The sequence below is a fragment of the Artemia sp. Qi Xiang Cuo genome, chromosome 2 (assembly GCF_049724085.1).
Source record: "Artemia sp. Qi Xiang Cuo chromosome 2, ASM4972408v1, whole genome shotgun sequence".
Lineage (NCBI taxonomy): Eukaryota > Metazoa > Arthropoda > Branchiopoda > Anostraca > Artemiidae > Artemia > Artemia sp. Qi Xiang Cuo.
Window position 1 is genome coordinate 35972434 of NC_142795.1, and position 27667 is coordinate 36000100.

The following is a 27667-nucleotide window of genomic DNA, read 5'->3' on the forward strand; positions in this document are numbered from 1 at the left end:
GTGCAGGAAGGGGATCACATATCTTTCCAAGTCTACACCGAAGTGCTATAGCCGGTTTACAGTCGAGCAGCAAGAAGTCCCTGGTAGCTCCATGAATGTAAGCCTTGTCCAATCCTGGGCCCATCTTAGTCGCAAAATGGTTTTCAGCACTTGGCTATGCTGTTCTATCAACAAGAGTCGAAATCCTGCACAAACAGTCTCAAGCCTATTACCTCCGACTCATTATATATTCATGCCTACAAATATTGTGCTACTACGGGGAGGCAACCCATAATAGATAAATTAGCTAGGAAGAGGTTTTTCAGCCCAAAGACGCCCATCAAAACATACCAAGCCCAGAAGAATTATCCGTTAGTCAGAATCCCGTGCGAATGCTGTGTCGTTTACTATGCAATAGTTTCCTTGAGGGGCGCCACTCCTCAAGTGGGAATAGAGTTGACCGCAAGGTCCCTAGTCTTGCAGGTACCCCGAAAAGGTCGAGGCAGCCCTTTGCAGAGGCCGTTGTCCATAGATCTGGATCTTGCGCCCTGCCACAGTTGTCCTCCTATAGAGGATCCTCCCGCGATGGTGTTTTGCATCACCATGCAATTTAACCCATTACTGGGAGAAGGTTTGCAACTCATGGGACTTGTGGACGAACCAGTGGGCCCTTTTGAGTGTACATTTGAGGGGCCTTCTTCCTCCTCCGCCTGTATTTATGACCCCGGGTGAGGATGCCCCAGATTCTATTATGGATCCCCAGGGATAAGGTCCCCCCTTGGTCCGTGCCTCCTGTGGAGGTACCCTACATATCTGTTGAGCGTTCCCCTATCGCCACCTGGGGACACGCTGAATAGCCTGGGGGAGGCCAGATAAACTGATAAGTCTCCTAAAACTTATTCTACATTTTTCAACTCAGGCTTGGGCCAGAATTCGGTTTGTATATTTACCAAACTTCTATTCATTGCGGGTTCGAATCCTATTAATTCCCAAAACGAGCTGGATTTTGAACAAAATCCAAAGTTTCAGTATTTTGTTATGTTCGTTAAGAATGAATCAACCTACAAATTTTTCAAATAAACTTTATTTGAATTTGAGTTATGTATTCTTCATTTCACTCCCTTAGCGAATATTCTTATTTAAAAGATTAAAAATATGCTTGCCAACTGTTAAACACGAAGAAACTCGCCTCATCTAAATTCGTCAAACTGCTCTACACGTAAAAATACGCAACACTGAAATTATAGCACACAGTGGGCACGAAATCTCAAAAAGCGTGGGGCAGTCAAAGGGTTGAAAGGGTTAGTCAAAGTCAAAGGGTCATCTTAAATAAGCAAAGAATGGCCACTAAGGTTTTTCAATTTCGGTCTATTTGAATCAGTCTATAGATTACGTATATGAGGGGGTTCTCCCCCTTGGCAATACCTCGCTCTTTACACTAAAGTTCGAATTTGGTTCCAATTTCTTTAAGAATGACCCCTAAATCACAAAGGCCGTTTAATTAGAATAAATAGCTCTTTTGAAAGTACTAGAAAAAACTTTAGCGTAAAGAGCGATGTATTGACTCGGGGGTGAACCCTCTCAAACGTGCAACAATTTCTGTTCGTTTTAATTTTTAATATTGCTCCTTACTTTCAGTTGAAAAAACTTGTTTTTTTTCATCTAATTTCTGATCGGTTTTTAAATAATGCTGGGAAATCTGGCACCCCCTTCATGGAAAAGTTTTCTTCCCCCATGAAAAATTCCTCCGTGGAAAATTTCTTCCATGTAACCCCCGAGTCCCCTACCAGACCCCCCTGGAAACGTATGTATACTTCCCAATAACCAATACTATATGTGAACAATGGGCAAAGTTCATAACTTGCAGCCCTTCCCCCGGAGATTGTGGGGGATTAGATCATCCTCAAAGACGTATTTATTAGATTTTGCGACTATGCTGAACAAAATGGCTATCTCAAAATTTTGATTGGGTGAGTTTGGGAAAAAAATGAGCGTGGGAGGGGGCCTAGTTGCCCTGTTATTTTTTGGTTACTTAAAAAGGCACTAGAACTTTTAATTTCCGTTCGAATGAGTCCTCTCACAATATTCTAGGACCATTGGATTGAAACGATTACCCCCCCCCCCCAAAAAAAGTTAAAACAAAATCACACATCTCTGATCTTTCTTCTGGCAAAAAATGCAAAATTAAACATTTTCGCAGATAGGAACTTGAAACATCTGCAGTAGGTTTCTCTAATACGCTGAATCTGATGTTCTGATTTTCATTAAAATTCTATGACTTTTGGGGGTGTTTCCCCTCTTTTCTCGAAAATAAACCAATTTTACTCAGGCTCGTAACTTTTGAATGATAAGAATGAACTTGATGAAACTTATATATTTGAACTCAGCATAAAAATTCAATTTTTTTTATGTATCTATTGATACCAAAGTTCCATTTTTTAAAGTTTCGGTTACTATTGAGCCGGATCTCTCCTTACTTACAGTTCGTTACCACGAACTGTTTGATGGTTATAACATTGATACTTGTTATGAATTGCTTTAGGCTATTGAGTGGCTTTCTGAGTTCTGTGAAGAATCGAACTCGTGGCAATATAGGGATTGGTGTTTATAACGTCCCTTGCTCTTGTGAAAAGTTCTAAATTAAAACACATTTTCCCTCGCACTGATCATTCTGCACAATTTGACAAGAACACAGCCATTTCTAACCATAGAGGCTTGAAACAAGGAGCTAGAGAAGCCATTTAAGTAAAAAAAACCTATTCTTTACAAATGTTTCTATAAACAGAGACACGGGAAATTTAAATATTGACTCGATTTATGACATTATTCTTAAAACCGAACCTATTTTTAATAATGGTAATAAAGTCTCGCAAAATCACCAGGGTACTAGAATACATACAAAAAAAAAAAAAAAGAATTGCAGCATTGGATGCCAGAAAAAATGATTATTTCACAGCAAAATAAATTATTTTACATTAATTTTCTAACTTTTTATCCAGTTGCTTCTGTGTTTTCGCTGAAGTCACTCGTAATTATTGATAGAAATAACCTGTGGGGCTCAATCGCAGTAGCATTAGTTGTATATATAGATATTGGTTCGGGTTTGCGTGTAACTGAACCACCGTGTAACTGAACCACCGTGCAACTGAACCCCCGTATAACCGAACCCCCTTGCAACTGAACCCTCGTGTAACTGACCACCGGGCAACTGAACCCCATTTAACTAAACCCTCGTGTAACTAAGCCCCCGTGCAACTCAACCCAATTTAACTGAACCCCCATGTAACTAAACCCCCATGTAACAAAACCACCGTGTAACTGAACCCCCGTGCAACTGAACCACCGTACAACTGAAGCACTGTGCAACTGAATCACCGTGCAACTGAACTACCGTGCAACTGAACCATCGTGCAACTAAACCACCGTGCAACTGAACCACCGTGTAACTGAACCATCGTGTAACTGAACCAATGTGCAACTGAACTCTCGTGTAACTGAACCATCGTGCAACTGAACCACTGAACTCAGATTTTCAGTTCTCTTAAATTATTAGGCAATATCAGTGGGTAAAACACAAGTTAGAATTTTTACATGTTCAACCTTCTTGAAATTGTTTGTTTCTTAAATTCATGATATAAACGCCTGTAAAAAGTATTCACGAAAAAGCTTTGTTTTATTTTTGCAAAAGAAAAAGAAGTTCCGATGTCACAAACCATTAAAGCTGATTAATTACTCTGTTTTTCAGATGGATCAGAACTTTTGGACGTTAATTAATAAACATATGTGTTGAAAGTTTTGACCTTTGTGAATCTAGGTAACAAATTTTGATCAGATGTCCTTGAGGAGACAGCAACTAAAAAGTACATGGGAGGGGGACTGGTTGCACTCCAGCCTCTTTTTTCAACATTCCTTCAACTTGCCCTGAAAGTTTTAACTTCATATCCTCAGGTTTATACCCTTAGCTGTTCTCGACACATTGCAGATACAACGTCTTTTAAAACTGGATGCACATTGTACCTCTTGATTTAGTTGGAGATGCTCCTAAATATTTTCCAAACAATTTGACGGCTGATACCATCAGCCACTGTAAATGTTCCTGGTATTTCCTTTTCACAACTGCTTTTTACAGCCTTTAAATGCTTTTTACTGCAATAAATGCTTTTTAATTGTGTTTGGCATTCTTCTTGACATTTCCCTAAGGTTTGACCTCAATGCTGCATGCTTTTTTTTATTTATAGGATCAAACATGCCCTCTTTTCTTGATAAGAAAAACTTATATGTTAGCAATAGGCAACTTGTATAACTTCAGCCCTTGCACCGGAGGCTGAGGGTTATGAACCATAATTATTTAACTATGGTAGAGTTATTTAACCTTTGAACTGTTTTAAATAAAATGGCCGTCTCAAAATTTAGATCGGATGTACTTGGGAAAAAAATTGGGTGAGGTAGAAGCCCTCCGATCAGTTTTAACTCTGAAAAAGTGCAATAGAAAATTTAATTTCCAATCGAATGAGCCCCCCCCCCCAAATTCATACAATTTTTTTTTCTATAAAAACCTTATGTGTTAGCACTGAGCAACTAGCTTAACTTACAGCCCATGCCCCATATGCTGCTGGTGGGGTTGTTAACCCCAAAGGCATGGTTATTTGACCTTCAGAATATTTTGAAAAAAATGTTTATTTTTATTTTGATCGGATGTATTTGGGGGGGGGGGTGTCGGTTAAGAGGGAAAGGCTGATTGTCCTCTGATTACCTTTGATTCTTCAAAATTGAACTTGAACTTTCAATTTCCAATCGAATGAGCCTCCTTCAAAGTTCTTACGACAATCCCTTCTATGAAAACCTTAAATTTTAATAATTGGTAACTTGCAATAAGATACAGATTGCTGATACAGGTGTATCAGCAATTTTTTTGGACCTGCTACTACTGCTATTAATACTGCTGCTACTACTGTTGCTACTACTACTTATTCAACACTATTATTACTACTACTGCTCCCACTACGACTTCTGCTACTATTAAACTAGCACTATTAAGGCTACGCATATCAAGTTGAAAATTTGACAGAATGGGGTATTTGAGGTGGAACTTGAACTAAATCAAAAGGCACTATGTGCATGTAGATTTTCAAAATGGCGTATCTCAAAAAGGGATTTGTGTATTAAGTTGGAACTTTCAGAGAGTGCTTAAAGGGAAAGTCAATTCACCAAAAGGAAACATGTGCACGCTCAGGCCTGGATTTACCACTAGGTCCCTAGGCCCGGACCTAGGGACGCATAATGCCAAGTGGAGTAATAAATTATGACTGAGTAATTTTTTCTTTACAAAAACTGGACTGGTGTGATTTATCGTCGCCAGATGCACTCTGCCGCCACGCTGCCTATTCATAGAAAAGTAACTTTAAAACAACACAGGAATTCCATGGTCACTTATAAACTGTCATATGTCTCCCAAGAATGGTATTTGAGAGTTCGGTATTACCCCTCTCTCTCATCACTTTTCGCTCATCAGTTGTGTTCTGTTAATTGCTACCATGAGCCCCGAATTTCTGGGAATAACCCCGAAAGTATTGCAAAAACGGAGTGGCAAAAACGCTTGGTTCTTAAGCGTCAAAGCTTTAAATCCGGCCCTGTGCTCGCTGCTGCTAATGCTATTACTATTTTAATTACATTTACTACTACTGCTACTACAACTACTACTACTACTACTAGTTCGGCTGTTACTTCTATTGCAGCCACTTGTAGGCTAAAAATATTAAGATGAAAATTAAGCAACTACATGAACATATAGGTTATCAAAAGGATGTATCGGCAATGGGATAGCAACAGCTAATTGTATTAAGTTGAAACTTCTAGAACTAGGTGAGAGGAATCTTTAGCTGACCAAAAGGCAATATGTTAATACTACAGCTGCTACTAGCACTAATGCTATTACTATTAATACTACTACTATTACTGGGAATACCATTGCAGCTGTTCCTAACGGTAATGAACGGTGTGAAGGTGGCATTTTCAGAGAATATTGAGGGTGGAAGGTGAACTGAATCAAATCACTCCATCTGTATACAGGTTGCCAATGGGCGCATCAGCAATATCTTAGGGACAGTTTGGTGTGTTGAAGAAAATAAAAGGTGCTATGTGCATACTGCTACTAATTCTACTACTGCTAATACGCAAGCTAAGGGTATTAAGGTGAAGCTGTCAAGGAATATTTCGGCAGATATTGAACTGAATCAAATTGACTATGATTATGCATATTCTCAAAAGGGTTACACAGAAATATCTCAAGAACGGCTTCCATTAATAAGTTTGACCTTTCAGGATAAGTTGTGGGTGGGGGACGTCAAAATAGCCAGAAGGCTCCGTGTCTATGCTACTAATATTACTACTACGATTAATGTAACTAATAACGCTGGTGTGCGTGTATCTGAACCACCGGGCAACTAAACCCCATTTAACTAAACCCTCGTGTAACTAAACCCCGTGCAACTAAACCCCCGTGCAACTCAACCCCATTTAACTGAACCCCATGTAACTAAACCCCCATTTAACTAAACCCCCGTGTAACTGAACCCCCGTGCAACTGAACCACCGTACAACTGAACCACCGTGCAACTAAACCTCCGTACAACTGAACCCCCGTGCAACTGAACCATGGTGCAACTGAACCATCGTATAACTGAACCATCATGCAACTGAACCACCTTGCAACTGAACCCTCGTGTAACTGAACCATCGTGCAACTGAGCCACTGCACCGAAGCAGGTAATTAACCTTTGTCAAACCAAACGATAAAAAACTACGAGTGTAGAAAATACCACAAAATGAAAACAACAGAATAAGCAAAGTGGTATAAAAATTACAGTATGTAGACAGCGAGAGCCGCCGTTTACCCCCCCCCCCCCTCCCCCCGCAAACACATCCCTTACGGAAAAATACCCCGCGGAAAATAACACCTCACGGAAAATACCCCCCTCCCAGAAAATACCTAAACGTGGAAAATCTCCCCCCCCCCCCGAAAAAAAAATTCCCCCCCACCTCTTGCGGTTGGTTAGTCTCCAATCACTTTCGGTTTATAAAAAAAAGACTAGAAATGCCTTGGGATTATCAAACAATTTCTACCTCCATCTTCCTGTCGTCTCTCCCTTAGAGCTAATTCTGTATTTATTTGAAGGCTCAATAAGAACTGAGATGTTTTGGCATCAAAATGCACTCTTTGAGATATCTCCCTCTCTTCCTAGCTACAAAATAATCAGATAACCCCATTGCAGAACCTTCAGTTCATTTTTAAGTTTTTTTTTTTTTTGTCTATTGCTTACAGATAGTATTTGTCATTGGGAAACATACAGAAATTTTTTGTGTGGGGTTTTCTGGAGGATCTTTCATGAGAAGAAAGTATTTACACGGAGGGGAGGGGGCAATATTTACACATAAATTCCTCTTTCCCACTTCCCTTGGAACTTCTTAATTAAACTAAAAAACAACACAACTCAAAGAAGATTTTTTAAATTTCGAAAACCATAATTTCCGCGAGGGGAGTATTTTCCAGGTGATGAGGTATCCGGGGGTGGAGGAGGGGAAATTTTCCGCGGGGGAGGGGGTAAGCGCTTAGACCCGTAGAGAGTGACAGGGTGAAGGGAACCCCAATTAACAGACATAAAAGAGAGAAATAAGTCTTGAATTAAGAGTTTATGACGTCCGATTTTCTTTGTTTTTGTGACAACAAAACAGAACATTTATTATAAATAATCTTGACAGTAATTTATATAAAGACTTAAAAAAAGCAAACAAATCCAACAAGGTTGAACATGTAAAGATTCTAACTTTTGTTTTACCCAATGTAAGTACGGTAGTTGAGTTTCACGATGGTTCAGTTGCGTGGTGGTTAAGTTGCATGGTGGTTCAGTTGCACGGTGGGTAAGTTGCACGGTGGTTAAGATGCACGGTGGTTCAGTTGCACGGTGGTTCAGTTACACTGGGGTTCAGTTATATGGTGGTTCAGTTACACGGGGGGTTACTTAAATGGTGTTGAGGTGCACGGGGGATGAGTTGCACGAGGGTTCAGTTAAAGGAGGTTCAGTTTCAAGAGGGTTCTGTAGCACGAGGGTTCAGTTGTACGGGGGTTCAGTTGCACGGGGGTTCAGTTGCACGGTGGTTCAATTGCACGGTGGTTCAGTTGTATGGTGGTTCAGTTGCACGGTGGTTCAGTTGCACGGTGGTTCAGTTACAGGGGCTCAGTTGCTTGGGGTTCGGTTACACGGTGGTTCAGTTACGATGGAACCAATAACGCTAAGAGTATTAAAGTGAAACTTTTAAGGAACGTTTAGAGGATGTTTTAATTAAATAAAAATATTATTTGCACGCAGGTTTTCGACAGGACATATAAGCGATGTCGGTACTTGTCAATTAGCTGGAACCCATGCGATGTATTATATAGGGAAGATGCTTAAGAAACTAGTCAGCCGGGTTTCTTTTAATAGAGAATTGGATTGCAGACCGTGGTTTGTCACTGCGTTTACAATATTTATACTTTTTTTTTTTTTGGGGGGGGGGGGGTTAGGGGGAAAAATGTACCTAGGTTAGGTTGTGTATTTAATACATGCCTTGCTTTACCCCCCACCCCTAATGTGCAAATATAAAGCAAAATTTTGCTTATAAAATATTACATTCTCACCATATTTTGTTTTATTTCATTAGCATTAACCAAACTTCACTTCTTACGTGGGTTCCAGCTAATTGGCATGTACTGCGATATCATATATATGAGAGGCCACGCTATACCGTTGCCTATAGTAAAGGCCATAAGGCTCCAATGTTTTATTATTTATTATTTTTTCTCCCAGAGGCACTTCATATGGAAGGGGTCGTCGTAGAAACTTCAAAGGTGGCTCATTCGATTGGAAATCGAGAGTTTAGTGCCCTTTGTAAGGGTCAAAAGCGATTGGAAGGCAAATAACACCCCTTCCACGCCCACCAGTTCCCCAAACACATCCAATCAAAATTTTGAGATAGCCATTTTGTTCAATGTAGTTGAAAATTCAGGTAATTAGGTCTTTTGGGGATAACAGCCCCCCCACAGTCCTCAGGGCAAGGGTTGTAAATTATGCCCTGGGGGCATATAAGGTTTTTATAGAAAGCGTTGTCGTAGAAACTTCAGAAAGGGCTCATTCGATTGTAAATGTAAATGGCTAGTTCCCGTTTTAATAGTCGAAAGTGATTGGAAGGCAACTAACACCCCTTCCACGCCCACCATTTCCCCAAAAACATCCAATCAAAATTTTATTATAGCCATTTTATTCATCTTAGTTGAAAGTTCTGGAAATTATACGTTTGAGCAGGACTCTCCCCCCCCCCCCCACAGTCTTCAGCGCAAGGGTTATAAGTTATGCCCTGGGGACATATATGGTTCTTATGGAAGGAATGCTCGTATAAACTTCAGAGAGGGCTCATTTGATCGGAAATTGAAATTTCTAGTTCACTTTTTAAACGTCAAAAGTTATCGGAGGGTAACCAGCTTCCTCTCACCCCCAAACCCTGTTTTCCCAAATACATCCGATAAAAATTTTGAGATAGCTATTTCGTTAAAAATTGTTCAAAGATCATATAACAAAAACTCCGGTGACGATATAACCCCCCAGGGCCCGGGGGCATGGGTTGTAAGTTATGCCCTGGGGGCATATATGGTTCTTATGGAAGGGATGCTCGTATAAACTTCAAAGAGGGCTCGTTTGACTGGAAATTGAAAGTTCTAGTTCACTTTTTAAGAGTCAAAAGAGATTGGAGGGCACCTAGCCCCCCACGCCCTTTTTTCCTTGAACCCATCCAATAAGAAGTTCGAGATAGCCTTTTTGTAAAAAAAAAAAAATTAGTTCAAAGACCATATAACAAAAACTCCGGAGTCAACACAGCCTCCCCGGTCCCGAGGGTGTTGTAAGTTATGCCCTTGGGGAATATGTGGGTTTTATTGAAAGGAGGCTTTTTTGTAGTAATTTCTTATCATTATGGGTTTGAATTATTATAGGAATTTATTTATGCTAGTCTTTGGTTTAATTTGGTTCTTTATTTTTATTTGAAGAATTATTATTCGAAAGAATCATTTTGATTATTTAAAGAAAGCGCAACAAAAAGTGATTTCCTTTGTAATCTAAATTCTCAAAGTTCTGATATTTTCAGCACAGATTTTTATTACTCATCGTTCAGGAAAGGCCTGATTCATCTACGCAAGAAAAAAATCAAACCAAAAGTTTCCAAACAAAAAGAGAAAGTAGCATTTGTGTCGGCTCCACCGAAGCAGGTAATTAACATTTTTCAAACCAAACGATGAACAACTACGACCGTAGAAAATACCGCAAAATGAAAACCACAAAACAAACAAAGTGGTAAAAAAAATACAGTATGTAGACGGTGATCCCTTATGGAAAATACCCCGCAGAAAATAACACCTCACGGGAAATATCCCCCCCCCAGAAAATACCTACCCATGGAAAATCTCCCCCCCCCCCAAAAAAAAAAATGCCTCTTGCGGTTGGTTAGTCTCCAATCACTTTCGGCTTATAAAAAAAAGACTAGAAATGCCTGGGGATTATCAAACAGTTTCTACCTCCATCCTCCTGTCGTCTCTCCCTTAGAGCTAATTCTGTATTTATTTGAAGGCTCAATGAGAGCTGAGATGTTTTGGCATCAAAATGTACCCTTTGAGGTATCTTCCTCTCTTCCTAGATACAAAATAATCAGATAATCCCACTACAGAAGTTTCAGTTCCTTTTTAAGTTTTTTTTTTTATTTGTCTATTGCTTACAGATAGTATTTGTCATTAAGAAACATACGGAAATTGTGTGTGTGGGGGTTTCCTGGAGGATCTTTCATGAGAAGAAAGTATTTGCACGGAGGGGGGAGGGGCAAGGTTTACACATAAATTCCTCTTTCCCACTTCCCTTAGAACTTCTCAATTAAACTAAAAAATAACACAACTCAAAAAAGATTTTTTAATTTTGAAAACCATAATTTCCACGAGGGGGGTATTTTCCAGGTGATGGGGTTTCCGTGGGTGTAGGAGGGGAAATTTTCCACTGGGGTGGGGGTAAACGCTTAGACGCATAGAAAGTGACGGGGTGAAGGAAACCCCCATTAACATACACAAAAAAGAGAAATAAATCTGGATTTAAAAGTCTATGACGTCCAATTTTCTTTGTTTTTGTGACAACAAAACACACCATTTTTATAAATCACCTTGACAGTAATTTATATAAAGGCTTAAAAAAGCAAACAATTCCAACAAGGTTGAACATGTAAAGATTCTAACTTGTGTTATACCCAATGTAAGTACAAGTAGGAACCCCTTATTGATTTCTACCAGGAGTGACGTCACAGCCACAAGCCCATTGAATACTACCGGGAGAGACATCACCAGACTTCCTGGAATTATTAGCATTGTATATTGCGCAATAGCCCCAAGAGGTCTTAGCAAGTACTAATAATATAAGGGAGGATTGTCAGTATAGTTGATTTTAGTGTGAGAACAGAAATCAAGGAGTAAGAACAGTTTGACTTTACTCGTTTATTTATTTGTGAAGATATATATCCGCAATAATGAGTGGAATGTATATACTATTAGAAGTTGATAGTGGAACTGGTAGCAGCAGCACCAATGATACAAGAGCACCAAACGTTGTGGTAGAAATCACAAGAGGATCTCGACTTTGTCTTGAGTGGTAAGAAGTATATGCAAGATACGTGATATATTTGAGTAAATTTAAATTGGAGGACCAATTATGCTTCGCTGCAAAAGTCGATATAGTACATATACATAGACTTCAAAGTGCTTTAAATGCAATAGTGAAGTATATTGGGGAGAATAAGTTATATTGGTAATTGTATATGTTTAATATATTACTGTGTAATTATGCTCACGCACATTAAAGTTGCTTCGAAATCGAAAATGTTCTATTTAGGTTTGTTAGATTTTTTAAGTAGGTTATCGAATCTTCTTGAAGTAGAATGAGTCGCGGTTAGTCTAGAGTCAGCAGTGAGAGTGCTACGTTTGAAAAATAAATGAATTTGAGGAACTGAGAATTAAATTGGATCTAGCGATTTTAGAAAAACGATTAATTCTGGATTATGACTACTCCGATTTATCTGTCCAACGGAAAATATTTTCTCAAAGAACACTGAATATTATAATGGTGAATGATTTTTCACAGGAGGAATATTGTATGCATATTTTACGATGTTACTCAAATGCATTTACTCAACTTATTGATATATTAATTGAAACAAAGCAGAATAATATCGTGTGTATGCTTTTGAATATGTTGCCATAGATTCTATGTAGATGACTCTCTTCAAAACGGGCTATGTAACGTCAAAGAGCTACTCCTATCTCTCCCCCCTCTGAATTTATCGAACGTGGATCAGCTTCTTTTTAGAAGCTGATACACGGCTGGACATGTATCAATATTCTATACATGTCCACTATGTATGCATACTCTTGGCAGTTGGTCATCATGTGAGAATTGTACAATTATTGATGAGCATAAAAAAAGTGTAAATTATGCAATCCGTGTAAAATACATAGAGGATATGCAGCACAAATTGAAGGCTGTAATTCATGTCTTGAATAGATTTGTGACTCTCATCCTAGAGGGCAACTATGCTCCAATTTTCAGTATGACAAATGTAATCACTGGGAGAATTATTATCCTGATATTACAGGAAGAAACCTAAGCGATATTTTAGTTTAAATCTATGAGACTTGTGTCGTCATTGTTTTAAGTTATTTTGGGAGGAAGAATCAGGTCTACGATTCAACTGTTGGGGTAACAAGACAATTCGTTTTCTGCGTCATCGTAGCGACGACACTGTCTATTATGACTATAAGCCTAGCGATTTTTATTTGGCTGTTACAGAATGTGATTCACCACTTGAAAACAATGTATGTGATATTGCTTCAAATAGACAAATTAAAACAAGTGAATTTCACAATATGTATGCAAATAGTATCATTGACTATACAAAGAGATATGATAAGAGTGATGTTTTATTGTACTGTAGAAAACGTGACCCTGACTTTGCAGCCAATCAAGATCAATATACAGTGAATTCAAATGATCTACCGACATTAGTGGTTCTCGACAGTTGCCTATACACAGAAAAAGAAGAAGAAATCTAAAGTGTAGAATAAAGACATTGTTGTTGTGTATGTACATTTTTATTTATTAATAAACAAATTTACATACATTTTCAAAACACTTTACTCGTAGGGCACTAAAATCAATATTATACAGGTCTGAGAGGATATTTTCCACAATAAAGTCGTTCAGACGTAGATTGTCTACGTAAATGTTGAGAAACTGCTTGTAAGTATAACCGCGACATGTGAAGACGAAATATAAGAGCGCATGAAAACCGCAACTTTTAGTCGTTAGACCCTGCACTCTCTTCTGGTTTTGAATGATAGTTTTCCAACTGCTTTCAATATAGTTGTTGATGTGTGGAGTTTAGAATGTATAGGGCTGGCCAAGAGGATCAAAAAATGCAATAGTCTTTATTGTTTGACAGATGCACAGCCAATGACCAATCTCCACAATTGACGAACTGCTATAAATAATATTTAGGGTATTGTTTGCACTTTGAATTTTTCCAAGGAAGTCCAATGGTAAACAATAGGATCTGTATCTGGACCTCTAGGGGTCCATCTTAAATACACTGATTATTTGATTAGTGTTCATGGTGCAAGGTCTAGTAGAACACTGCCTTTGGGAGTAATTTCCCAATAGGTTTCAAATTGATTTAATGAGATTAGTGCGATACTCTCAGGTAATGGGTCGGCAAATATACACTCTAAACGGACACTCCCCGTTTATACTATACTCATATCTTGTGTGCCAGGCAAGTCTAGTACAATGATACCATGTGTTTTAGCAAACATTTCTTCGGTTATACCATTTTCAAATAGTTGTAAATCATGATCTAGGGTTTGCATTGTCAACTCATACAATATCCTTTAGGATTTATCAAAAGATAGATTATAGAAAGGGATTCCATTTACTTTGCATACAAGAGATGAAAGCCCAAACATATCAAATTTATGTGGACAACCAGTCCACGAACCTATTGCACCAGCGCTTTTTACAAATACCAATGCTAATTTTGATGGAATATCGCCATTTATAAAGGATGAGTCGGTGAAGGTGCGCGAGCCTGTGGCAATATGTCGTTGATTGGTGATTGTATGAGGAACAAGCAGTTTAATATTATTTCCACTGGTTCTCAGTTTTTTCACTGCCAAAGCAAGAGAACTCATAGGCTGCTGGTTTTGTACATGTAGTATTGCCGAGGTGAGAGAGAGAGCTACATCAGTATTGGCAGGAAGTTCCTTTTGTAAACTAAAATTGGATGGAGCAAGCGTCAATGTTATATCCACTTTAATATTTATTGGTAGCCATTGGGGTATATTAAATATCTCAGGATATATTTTTCTAACTAGATGTAATTCACTAGTTGTAGCATTTTAAGTGCATCTGTACTATCAGTATCTGTGATATATTCATATCCATTGGAGGTGCCTCTCAATTCCTTGTATAACTTGGGTGTAATCAACATGAACTGCTTATAGCTTGTATAATTTGAGAGATTGTTGCTTGTACTCACCAATGTTCCATTTATGTAGACACTGATTTGACAAAATAGATTATGTAATACACAATTTTTATAGGATATTCCATCAGCATGAACTGTCATTCCATTGTCGATTTTTTTTATGTTCATACGTAAATCTATAAATATCGAAGACGTGTCCATAAAGTATTCTTCATCGTAATAAATTTTAAAGTGGATATAGTCGGAGAGCAGTTGTTGTGGATAAAATTGTTCATAGTATCCATGTTTTACACTCACATTGACATTTTCTCTATTGAACAGATTTAATGATTGAATGAATTATGAATGAATGAATGATGAAGTGATTGAAGGATTAGAATTCTTATGCGGTATATATGCCATTGTTCAGTCTATGAAAAGAAATCAAGTTTCGATCTAACAATTCTCTTCCTGGGGCTTCTTCTTCTTCTACTTATTGTACTAGTCGCTTTTTTCCTTCTTTTCTTTGACAGGAGTAATGTCTTTCGTTTCTGACCTGAGTAGAGACTGATGAGTGATGCACTGTTTCTCAACCTTTTTAAACCTTTTATACTTTGTCGAGATTTCAATTGCTCGCCAAGGGTTCGCGCACAGGACCTAAGATTGTCCGAAGCACTTTTTTTAAATCCTTGCCAGAGCTCCAATCGTATGTAGAGGATGCAAAATCTGTCACAGCCGGTACAATACATTTTTTAGCCAGAAGTTGTGCAGAGCGGAACATCTTAGCAAACCAACTGCCAAGACCATAGCCAGCCATTGGTGAACAACCTTTGTAATAGTTTTTCCATTGCCCAGTTGTATTGGGCCAAGAGTATTAACATAGCAGTCAATGTCAGGACAAATAAATACAACTTTTCTATCAGACATCTTGTTTTCTTTTGAACACTGACAACGAGGGGTTGAAAATGGCGTGTAATCACAGCGAAACCTTTTGATATTGTTACAGGGTCACCCAATTCAGTTTTTAGTGTTAACTGGCAGAGTTCCGAATAGGAAGTGTTTACGAGGATATACTGAAGATGCTTTATAATGTAATGATGGATATGATCTTAATTGGTTATTCGTTCAAGAACTCGTAGGAGGGGAACATTGCTATTGCCAACTCTGGATGTTTCAAAAAATGAAGCATAAGGAAATATACAAGTGTCCGTGGAGAAGGCCCGGCGGGTAGTCGGCAAAAATAAAATTAGTGTTTCCGGCATTTTTACCATTGTTTATATTAAGTTTAAAGCCAAGAACATCTTTTGGATTATCATTAAGAAAAGCCTTTTCACTGGCAAGGGGTAAACTTATGTAGATCTTGCCCTCTTCCTTTGAATAGTTGAAATGAAAGGCACCTTTTTTACGAACGGAAACTCTTTTATTGATGGAACGACATAAATCATTCATACAAGTGAGTTCCTCGTACGGTAATTCAACATATGGATAATCCAACCAATTTATCTTTTGAATTTTATGTTGTTCGCTAACAGGGGCCGGCCAATCATAGGGTCTTATTTTTATATCATATTTGCGATCTTTTTTCAGGATATCATAGGTATTTTATAAAATACAGTCAACAAGAGCCACTTCATACGCGCCATCGAAATTGATGGTTGGAGAGAGTTTCGTCCAGAAATCACTTGTTTTATTCAAATCATTGTAGAGAGGGTTGGAGACATTGGATATGAATATCACATAAAAATCATTGGGCATTGTTAATGTCTTCAACTGCAACCCAAGAATCAAAATCAGAGTTGTATCCTAACCAACGAACAAGCAGCTGTCTCTTGCCCGTTCGAGTACGGTTCTTTAATATCTTTTCAATTTGATAAATTTCACTAATGTTTCTAACTATTTATAGCTCATAATCATACAAAACGCAAAGAATCTCAACATCTTTTGTGTCTTGCAGACGATATATCGTGGGTTCGGTGTCTAGGATTTTTGGCACTTTAAAAAGTTCGGTGGACCACAAATAATTCCCCTTTTCAAAGATATTGCTGGTTCTATTAATTCGAACAGTATCGCCAACATTGAATTTTTTCTTCACAATTTTTTTTCACTGATATATTGTTTAAGAAAAGTGTCAAATGTATTTTCCCTGCAATAAACTTCCTGGGGGCTAACATTGGACAGAGATCAATGGGGTCGTTGATTATATATTTGCATGATTTTATGTAAATCATGAATAAAAGCAGCAATATTTTTCAGTGTACAATATCTTGAAATTAATAGACGAATCGTTCTTATCAATTGTTCTGCCAATGCAGCCTTTATTGGACTATGACTATGATAGAGCCTTGTATTATATTTCAATAGAACCTTTTGAATAGGTTGATTAACAAATTTGCTACCACGGTCACTTTGAATTTTTCTATAGCAATCTTGTTCAAGAACATTTTCTAAGGCCTGAGCAACTTCAACACCTCTCTTTGATCGCAATGAAATAGCATATGCATAGTGACTAAGGACAGTGATAGCCACTAGAATATATTTGTAGGGTGTATTGTGTCGTCTTTGAACCTCATCTAGAGTTAAAAGATCTGCTTGCATTACATGCAGTGGGAAAAAAGGCTTTAGTTTGTTGATATTGTTCGCCACGAATCCTATGATTTCGATGTCATATTCAGTTTCAAATTGTTACATACTGCTATTGATGCAGTTGGACTAGAACTAACTGTAAACCATACTTGTCTAATGAATAAATAATAATAATAATTTTCCCTAGAGGAGCATCTACCTAGTACGATATTCAATAGCAACAAGAATAACAAAACATATTTTTTCGTTTATTAGCAACATTTTTTTTGTAAAACAATAAAGACAATAGCAAAAGAACAGAACAACAAGAACAATTTAAGAATCATATTTGTCATTTATTGGCAATAACAAGAACAAAAACAAAATGTATTTTAAATAAGGCATACACTGCAGCAATAACAACAGCAATAGCAACAGCAGCACAGTTGAACATATTTGTAGACTAATAGGAAAAAATAAAACACTAATTACAACATTTAAAAGATGAGAAGCCCCCCTCCGGGCTAAAGGTCGGGCCGGGTCTGGGCCAAATGCCGGGACCCCCTGGGCCGGGGTGGAAAGTGCGGGGGGGGGGCCGTTGTGGTGGAAAAAAATCTCTGTATACAGTAGCAGCAAAAGATAAATGATCATAATCTTGATGACGATGATGATTTTGACGATGGCAAAATAGAATGTATATTAAAGGGAAATTGTTGTCCTCCAAAAACCCACCCACTAACTAGTACTATTTTTGAATTTAAGTTAATTTATCCAGACCGACTTGTTTTCGATAGTCCATACATTCAACTCGATCTGAAATACGATAATGACCATGGGGGAGTACCTTCATACTATCCTCAAGTAAATAGACCTTGTCGGATATGCATGATATGGCATTTTTTCTGTTTTAGCAGTATAATTTTTAAATTGTAATGAGCGAATTGCCATTACTTTTGCTCTTGGCTCTAAACTACTCTCCACACAGTTTCTGTAGACACTCTAGTCTACATTATTTTATACAAAATGTGTAGGCACCCTTTTGTTCGCTGGTTTTATATCCTTATCGTGTGTTTCCACACAGTATACTTTTGGACCGGGGAACACCCCATTGGACATTAAATCGCTCCCCGATAGATTTTAATATTAATAATTGATTGGAGGCCTGGCGTTTCACCAACTCGGGATAGATGCTATCATTCCAATTCATGTAATCAATTCGAGAGCTGATGTTTGCACCATTTTCCAAATCTTCCAATAAATTCTCAGTTTTAACTTTTAACAGTAGAGAATCTGTGTCTCCATAGAACACTTGAACTTCCCCCTCCCTTGGCCATTGTACCTTATACACGTTGTAAAAGAATGACAAGATGAATTTCTAGGAAATTTCTAGTACTGAACTCCCTCCCGCAATATTATTATTCATAACGACATTTCTCTTTTTTCGTGTAGAAGAACCTTATTCGGGTCTATGAAAGTGAATCTTGTGAAGTTGGGATCGGCGACAATTCGAGCACATTTTTTGGGGCAGGTTAGGACGTCACCACGAGATCTGTTACGTGCGCTTTCACACATTTCCCCCAAAGCTGAATTTAAAATAAGTTTATACATTTTTTTTCAACGTTACTTTTTGCCTGTGAACGTTTACTGACAAACGTGTCAATAAACGTTTTCAACTGTGATTTCTGATCAAATTGCAGGGCTCTGTGTATCTTTGTAACCCTGAAACCGTTGGTCACCATCTACCGCAACAGCACATGGTGAACAACAATATTCTGTTTCGGGTCCAGCTGTGCAATTTCTGCTTGGAGGGGGTCCAATGCATGCCCATATCCTCAACCAAAGACAAAGTGTATGGACTCAAGGAGTTAATTTTCACCGGTCTATTTACACACGGAAAAACAAAATCTTTGACTAAATCGTGGAGCTCCATTGGTATGTGACCGTCAATTTCAAAAACCATCCTTGGTGACCATTTTCCTCGACAGTGCAAATTTCTGGGAAATCTAAGGCACAAGGATTTCCAAGCCATTTGTTATTGCCATAGGGTAAACTATAGTGAGAAATTGCCAGAGGATATAGTGAGGTCATGTCCAGAAAAACAGCATTGGACTTTACACCATCAACAGAGGTCTGTCAAGTTGGATCAGGTGTTAAGACGCGATCCCCGTGAAAAACATATCCCCCCTCATAGATATTTCTAAAAATCAGTGTTGACCCACATCGGTGATCAAACCTATTTCCTCCCTACTTGTTTTTAGAATAAATCCATCCCCAGGTGTGGTGTTGAAAAATAATACCCAATGTCTAGGCGGAATTTCGAATAGATTTGGTCTGTGTTCTTGGAGACAATATCTAAAAGAGTTAACACATCGCTTGCCAAGTACATTCTACAATAGTCCCAACCATTTTTACAGTCCCCCTTAGTCCATACCCTTTTGGCAAATTCGGAGTCATCGGCAGTGCATTCACAATCGAAATGTGAATTATAGAATGCTTCAATGGGAGGGAGTTTCTCCTCACTTCACCTTGTACCAGGGTGGTAATAATCATATGCATATATGCCTTTGCAAGTTAGTAAGTCATATATTTTATTCTTGGGAAAGCGCTGTTTAAGCAGAGGGAAACTATCAAAATTGTCACTTTTCTGCACTTGAATGAGTTGGCTGAGAGCTTTGCGGAAAAACTGTAAGAATCTAACAAACTGATTTTAATCCAACACGTATGCTCGTTATCCACTGTTTGCCACTTGAATTCTAAATGCAACCACTTCTCAGCTGATTTGGGTATAATATTGTAGTTAAATTAGTTATCTACCCAGGAGCTATCTGCAACTCCCTCTCTCTGCATACATGCCAAAGCCGGTAAAATAAATTTCAAATCGTAACTTGAATTGTGAATGAAAACCAGTATAAAGAGCTTCTGTCTCACATTCACATTTTACAATTGATGTGCTACGCCACGAAGATTACTACCCCCTGATGATTTTTCCTGCCATAAATGGTCGTGGTCCCGAACTTTCCCCTTCCCGCTTAGTCTTTTCCCCCCTAGTCCCTTTCCCCTTTGTCCCCTCTTCAAATTCACCCTTACATATCAAACATATTTTCCCATTTTAATTGCCAGGCGATCCTCTGCTGATAGAATCATTGGGTAATGTATATCTACCAAGCGGGAGATTTGCCCTATTCACTGTGAGTAAATATAGTTAAGGCCTTGACCGTACAATCCTCCTCATCCGGTGTCACAACTATTTCTAACAGACGCATAGTGTTACTGCTGTCTCTTTGGGCATGGGCATAGGAAACTGCAATAGCTTGAAGTTCTTGATGTTCTTGCAATAGCTTGAGCAACTGTCTCCACAGATTGATAGCCGTGTCGTTTGCACTGTTTCATTTGGTTCTCTAGCTTTAATTCGTTACGAAATCGAGACACACATTGGGCTATAGTAACATACCCAAAATTGCTTACCCCTCCCAGAACTCTACTAATATCCGTTATCGGATTGAAATGACCAATTGAATAAGGTTCACTATGTGGTGTGTACAACAGCCAAACCCAATGTTTCACAGATTCAACCGACGGGCCCTTACTGAGAATATTACCCCCTTTTTGCTAGTACATGCTCCATTTTCAAATTCCTTTCGTACTGTAGCACTGTGACATCAATCTTTAAATGCCTGTTTTTCCGTTCAAAAATATTCTTTACTTTGAGTTTTACAGGGAATGTATCGTTTGGGGAACTGAAATATAGTCGGGGGAAATCAGACCCTTCTTTCCCGTGTAGGGCCCACTGGTCAATATTTTATTTTGTAACTTTACCTTGTAGAGGTCGGAAAGCCGATATGAGAAATGCATACATAAACCACTTTTGGCCTGTTTCGAAACAGATTCGTTGGACCCCCTTGCACCCTTCTAAATCAGGATTATATTTTAAAACTATAGTCTCCTCCCTATGTCCCCCTCTTAAAATAAAATCTTTTTTAAATTTACATATATTTACACTTAAATTTTCAACAAATAAAACCACTGAACCACTACCATTCTCATTATAATTGTCCAGATGTGTGACAACATTGTCTACCCATTGCATGAAAATATTCTCAAAACTCTCCAAATGATGGTGCATCACCTTCATTTCTGTGTGCACATAATGTTTTGCGACTTCACCGTGACTTTCTTTTAAATAGACTATTTTTAAAACAATTGAGGCCTTTATGCTGTCTCGCCCTCCCCACATTTGAATTTGGTGCTCAAGAAGTGTTCGAATCTTCTCCACATATGTATGGATAATATTGATGGGGTCGCTTATAATATTATCCGACGTCAGTGTACTAAAGGGATCGCCAAACATTGCAGTGGAAACGTCTATCGTATTAAGAATTGAATTTGTTTGCTGAAATTCGGGTAGCGATGATGGTGAGAATTCTGTATCACCACTACATACCCCCCTACCACTTTGTTCAACATCATCAATAGCATTGGTCTGATGAGTGAAATCCCCCAGCTCGCTTAACATAGCCTCTAACGAATTAGGACTATGTGAATCAGTGCAAGCAAATTTATTTTCTTTTTCAATTAGATTGGATTGAAATGGGGTTATGTCCATTAAATCTGTGAGGGAAGGGACCTCATTTAACTCAAGAATAAAATTATAAAAAATTTGTATGCTGTTAGAACACAGCCAAGGTAAATTGCTCTCTAGCACATCTTTTTCTGAACTATCTTCATTGCTTTGTTCAACTGTGCTAGTGTCTACATCTAAAGAATTATTACCAACACTGAAATATTTTCTTAAAAGGTTATCTGTCCAATCAGGATCATTAATAATGTCAGAAGGTATATCATCTAAATTATCACTGCCATCACACTCGCGTAAAGATTTGCCGTACCGTTCATCGATAGGGTGGAATTCCAACGGCGACCTGAATATCACGAAACTGCATCGGTGCTTCAATTAAAACCGTTTCGTTAATGAGGTCACATAATTCATGACTTGATTTTTCAGGTGGGGGAGAAGGTAGTGATTTTATGACATCCGCTCAAACCTATAAAGAAAATAGACACTTATTTTCAAAGTGTATAAATCATCGTATTTTCTTAAAAAAGTCGAAAATCGGATTAATATCAACCTATATTTTCAAATCATTTAAAACATGCATTAAAATAAAAAAAAACACTTATTGTAGTATTAGCAGAAGCAGTAGCAATAACACTATCTGTGTGTATAGTGCCATTTGGTTAATTCACTGCCCCCCCCCCCTAACCACTCTATATATATCCTGAAAGTTTCAATTTAATAGCCACCCCATATGCATTACTGTTATATCAAATTTACAATTTAAATGAACATAGTAGGTTCTGATTTTGTCCAACATTCCCTGAAAATTTCATATTAGTACTCTTTATCTGTTTTGGAAAAATCGAGGATCTTACTTGGTTTGAAAGGGATAGTCTAACCCTTTCAGGCCGTCTCCAGAAAATAGCTTTTTTCAAAGTGTATAAATCACCCTCTTTTTAAAAAAGTTGAAAATTGTATTATTAGCGACTATATTTTCATATCATTTAAAACATATGCATTAAAGAAATAAAAAACACTCTTGTTGTAGTAGTACTGTAGCAGAAGCAGTAGCAATAACACAATCTGTGTGCGTATAGTGACATTTGGTTAGTTCACTGTCCCCCTAACCACTCTACACACATCCTGAAAGTTTCAATTTAATAGCCACCCCATATGTATTACTAATATATCATATTTACAATCTAAATGAACATAGTAGGTAGTGATTTTGTCCTACATTCCCTGAAAATTTCATCTTAATACTCTTTATCTGTTGGAAAAATCCAGGATCTTACTTTGTTTGAAAGGGATAGTCTAACCCTTTCAGACCGTCTCCTGAAAATAGCTTTTTTCAAAGTGTATAAATCTGACCATATTTTTAAAAAAAATCGAAAATTGGATTATTAGCGATTATATTTTAAAATCATTTAAAACATATGCATTATAAAAAAAAAAAAAACACACTTATTGTATTATTACTAGTACCAGAGGCAGTAGCAATAACACTATCTGTGTGCGTATAGTGTCATTTGGTTAGTTCACTGTCCCCCCTAACCACTCTGTATATATCCTGAAAGTTTCAATTTAATAGCCACCCCATATGTATCATTAATATATCATATTTACAATCTAAAAGAACATAGTAGGTTCTGATATTTTTCAACATTCCCTGAAAATTTCATCTTAATACTCTTTATCTGTTTTGGAGAAATCCGGGATCTTACTTGGTTTGAAAGGGATATTCTAACCCTTTCAAGTCATCTCCTGAAAATAGCTTATATTCAAAATGTGTAAATCACCCTATTTAAAAAAAACTAGAAATTTGGATTATTAGCGACGTATATTTTCATATCATTTAAAACATATGCATTAAAATAAAAAACACACTTATAGTAGTAGCAGTAGCAGTAGCAATAACACTATCTGTGTGGGTATAATGCCATTTGGTTAGTTCACTGTCCCTCCTTAACCACCCTTTACATATCCTGACAGTTTCAACTTAATAACCAGCCCATATGTATTACTGATATATCATATTTACAATCTAAATGAACACAGTAGGTTCTGCCTTCTTGCATATAGGTCCTTGTATTCTTGCCTTGTATAGGGGACGTAGAATGTGCGACATATTTTATTACTGAAGGACGTAAGTGATTTCCATCCTCAATCCTGGCCTTCTTTTCGGGGGGGGGGGCATTCTTCAAAATCATCCTTAAAAAGAAATTAAATTGTAGTTTTTTTTAATGACATAGTGAAAAAAACTCACTCCATCCCCTTTTACACAGCCCCCTCCTCCACACAGCTTATAGGCCTAAAATTTACATCAAACGATATTTTCACTGCTAGCCTAGTAGGCTACAAATAAATTAATGTGTTCAGAGAAAAAATGCTAGAAGGGTTATATTTAATATATGCTTTACGCAACCCCCCCCCCCCATACACACACAATGTGCAAATATGTACCCCAAATTTGTTTCTAAAGTATTTTCCATCCATTCTTTATTCTATTAAGTAAACTTGTCTTTTTGAATGTGTCTAAAAGCTCGTTAACACACTCACACAGCTTATAGGCCTATAATTACATCAAACGACATTTTCACTGCTAGCCTAGACCCCAAATAAATTAATGTGTTCAGAAACAAATACTAGCAGGGTTACATTTAATATATATTTTACGCAACCCATCCCCCCACAATGTGCAAATATGTACCCCAAATGTGTTTCTAAAGTATTTTTCATCCATTTTTTATTTTATTAAGTAAAATTGTCTTTTTTCATGTGTCTAAATGCTCGTTAAAACACACACACACACAGCTTATAGGCCTAAAATTTACATCAAACAACATTTTCACTGCTAGGCCCAAATAAATTAATGTGTTCAGAGAAAAAATGCTAGCTTGCTTACATTTAATATATGCTTTGTGCAACCCCACCTCCCACACATTGTGCAAATATGTATCCCCAAATTTGTTTCTAAAGTGTTTTTCATACATTCTTTATTTTATTAAGTAAACTTGTCTTTTTTCATGTATCTCCAATATAATGCAATAGCACCCAAATATACCAATTAATTATTTATAAAATAAAACTTACGATATAAATTTGCGTAGCAATAAAATCAATACTCTCCATTTTATACAGTGTTTATTCCTCAAAGGTTCAAAAAGATCTGCAATCTTATGTCCGAAGCGCAAACAACTTATACCGTTGGAATTATAACAAAACAGATATTACATAGTCTGATTTCGACAACATCCTATTGCATAAGTTCAAGGTAAATTCCCAGAAATCTGGTATGATGTCACCTCGTCCCGCTAGTATTCAATGGGCTTATGGCTGTGACGTCAGTCCCAGTAGAAATCAATAAGGGATTCCTACTAGTACGGTGGTTGAGTTGCACGAGGGTTCAGTTACACGAGGGTTCAGTTGCACGGTGGTTCAGTTGACCGGTGGTTAAGTTGACCGGTGGTTCAGTTGCATGGTGGGTCAGTTGTATGGTGGTTCAGTTGCACGGTGGTTCAGTTGCACGGTGGTTCAGTTGGATGGGGGTTCAGTTGCATGGTGGTTCAGTTACACGGGGGTTTAGTTAAATGCGGTTTAGTTGCACGGGGGTTCAGTTGCACGAGGGTTCAGTTAAAGGGGGTTCAGTTGCATGAGGGTTCAGTAGCACGTGGGTTCAGCTGCACGGGGGTTCAGTTGCACGGGCGTTCAGTTGCACGGTGGTTCAATTGCACGGTGGTTCAGTTGTACGGTTGTTCAGTTGCACGGTGGTTCAGTTGCAAGGTGGTTCAGTTACAGGGGTTCAGTTGCCAGGGGTTCAGTTACACGGTGGTTGAGTTACAATGGAACCATTGGTTCGTATCTTATATCTTTTTTTATTGCTTTTAACTCTAGATTTCATTTACTTTAACTCTAAATTTTAGTAGATTATTTTATATTTTATCTTTAGTTCTTTTATTTAGTTTCTTCTACGTTTAGCCCCGATGATGCCTTGTTCTTTACGGGCGAAATATCCTCGTGGTTCAGTTTGTCTTTTCCTTCTACTGGCCGTAGTCCCGTTTGTTTTGTTGTTCCCGATGAGATTCTCTCTCTCTTTGTTTTTTGAAAATTCATAGGGGAAATTCCCCCCCAGAAAACTCCTCCCAAAAAATGTTCGTTTACAACTAAGCTGAATCAAATGGAAATCAAAAAAAATTTATCAGAAGTCCTTGGCAATAAAAGGGGCGTGGGAGGGGGGATAGTTGCCTTCAAATTGTTTCAGTCAATTTAAAAGGGTACTAGAACTTTTGATTCTCGTTCAAATTAGTCCTCTCCTGATCTTCCAGGACTGTTGGTTTAATATGATCATCCCTGAAAAAAAAAAATAAACACGCATCCGCGATGTTTCTACTGGCAAAAAATACAGAGTTCCACATTTTTGTAGATAGGAGCTTGAAACCTCTGCAGCAGATTTCTCTGACATTCTGAATCTGATGTCTTGATTTTCGTTAAGATCGCTTGACTTTTTGGGGGTACCCACTCTTTTTTGAAAATCAGCCAAATTATCTCAGGCTCGTATCTAAGGCCATATCAAGAATTTTTGTTTTGGAGGGGGACAAAAAAAAATGAAAAATACGTAAAAAATGTGTTTATATGCATTTTGTTACTTTCTTACGAGTCGGACAAACTTTCTGCGGAGGGGTGTCAAAAACCCTAAGCTGGAGATGACCTTGCTCATAGCTTTTGTTAGGTAGCATTCAGCTTAATGAATTTTATATATTTTGCGTCAGCATAAAAAGACAATTCTTTTGATGTATGTACTTTTATCAAAATTCAGTTTTACAGAGTTTTGATTACTACTGGGCCGAGTCGTTCCTTACTTACAGTTTGTTACCAGGAACCGTTTGACTATACAATTCTTTGAGATATTAAATAAAAAAAAACAAGTTTTTTTAACTGAAAGTAAGGAGCGACATTAAAACCTAAAATGAACAGAAATTATTCTTTTGATGAAAAGGGCTATTCCCTTCTCAACGCCCCTCTCTTTACGCTAAAGTTTGACTCTTTCTCACAACTCTGCTTTATTAAACAATAAAAAACTGTAACGTAAAGAGCGGGGTGTTGTGCAGGGATCAGCTCTTTTCATACACGGAATAATTTCTGTTCGTTTTAAGTTTTAATGTCGCTCCTTACTTTCAGTTAACAAAACTTGTTGTTTTAATGCAGGTTTTGAATTTGGCTCACAGTACATGAATAATTAAAACGAAATTTGCATATTAATTTTACTTTTTTTTAATTAATAATAACCTTATAGAAAGCTAAATTTGATTTTTGTTCCAGTTGTTTGAGAATTACTACTGAGGTACAAACGCTGTTTAATTAGAATAATAAACTCTTTTTAAAAGTTCAAAAAGAAACTTTAGCGTAAGAGCGAGCTATTGAAGAGAGGCAACCCATTTCATCTATGTACTATTTTCTGTTCCTGTTAAGTTTTAATGTTGCTTCTCACTTTCAGTTGAAAAAACTTTTTTTTATCTAATTACTGATCGTTTTTTAAATAATGTACGGAAATCCAGATCACCCTAAATCCAGATTCCCTTCCCCCACGAGAAATTATCTCCATGGAAAGCTTCTAACGCGTAACTTAAATTAGCGATATTTGCGGAACTAATTTTGTAAGACATAGTAACAAAACGGCCAAATAGGTCGAAACTATTTTTATGAAAATGAAAGTCACAAGTTGAGCAATCCTCAAATCACTGAAATGAATGAGAGAACAGATATTTAAAAGATATACGTAATAATTTATTTTTGTTTTAAGTTTTAATGTTATTCCTTACTTTCAGTTGGAAAAAACTTCTTTTTTATTTAATAACAACCACAAGCCGAAGACATACAATATCTTTGGTTTATTATGACATAAAGTAATATTTATGAAGCTTCTTAGGGCAAAATTAAATGCTAAGATTGGCCGGAAAATAATACAAATTATTATTTATATCGGCCATTATTTCA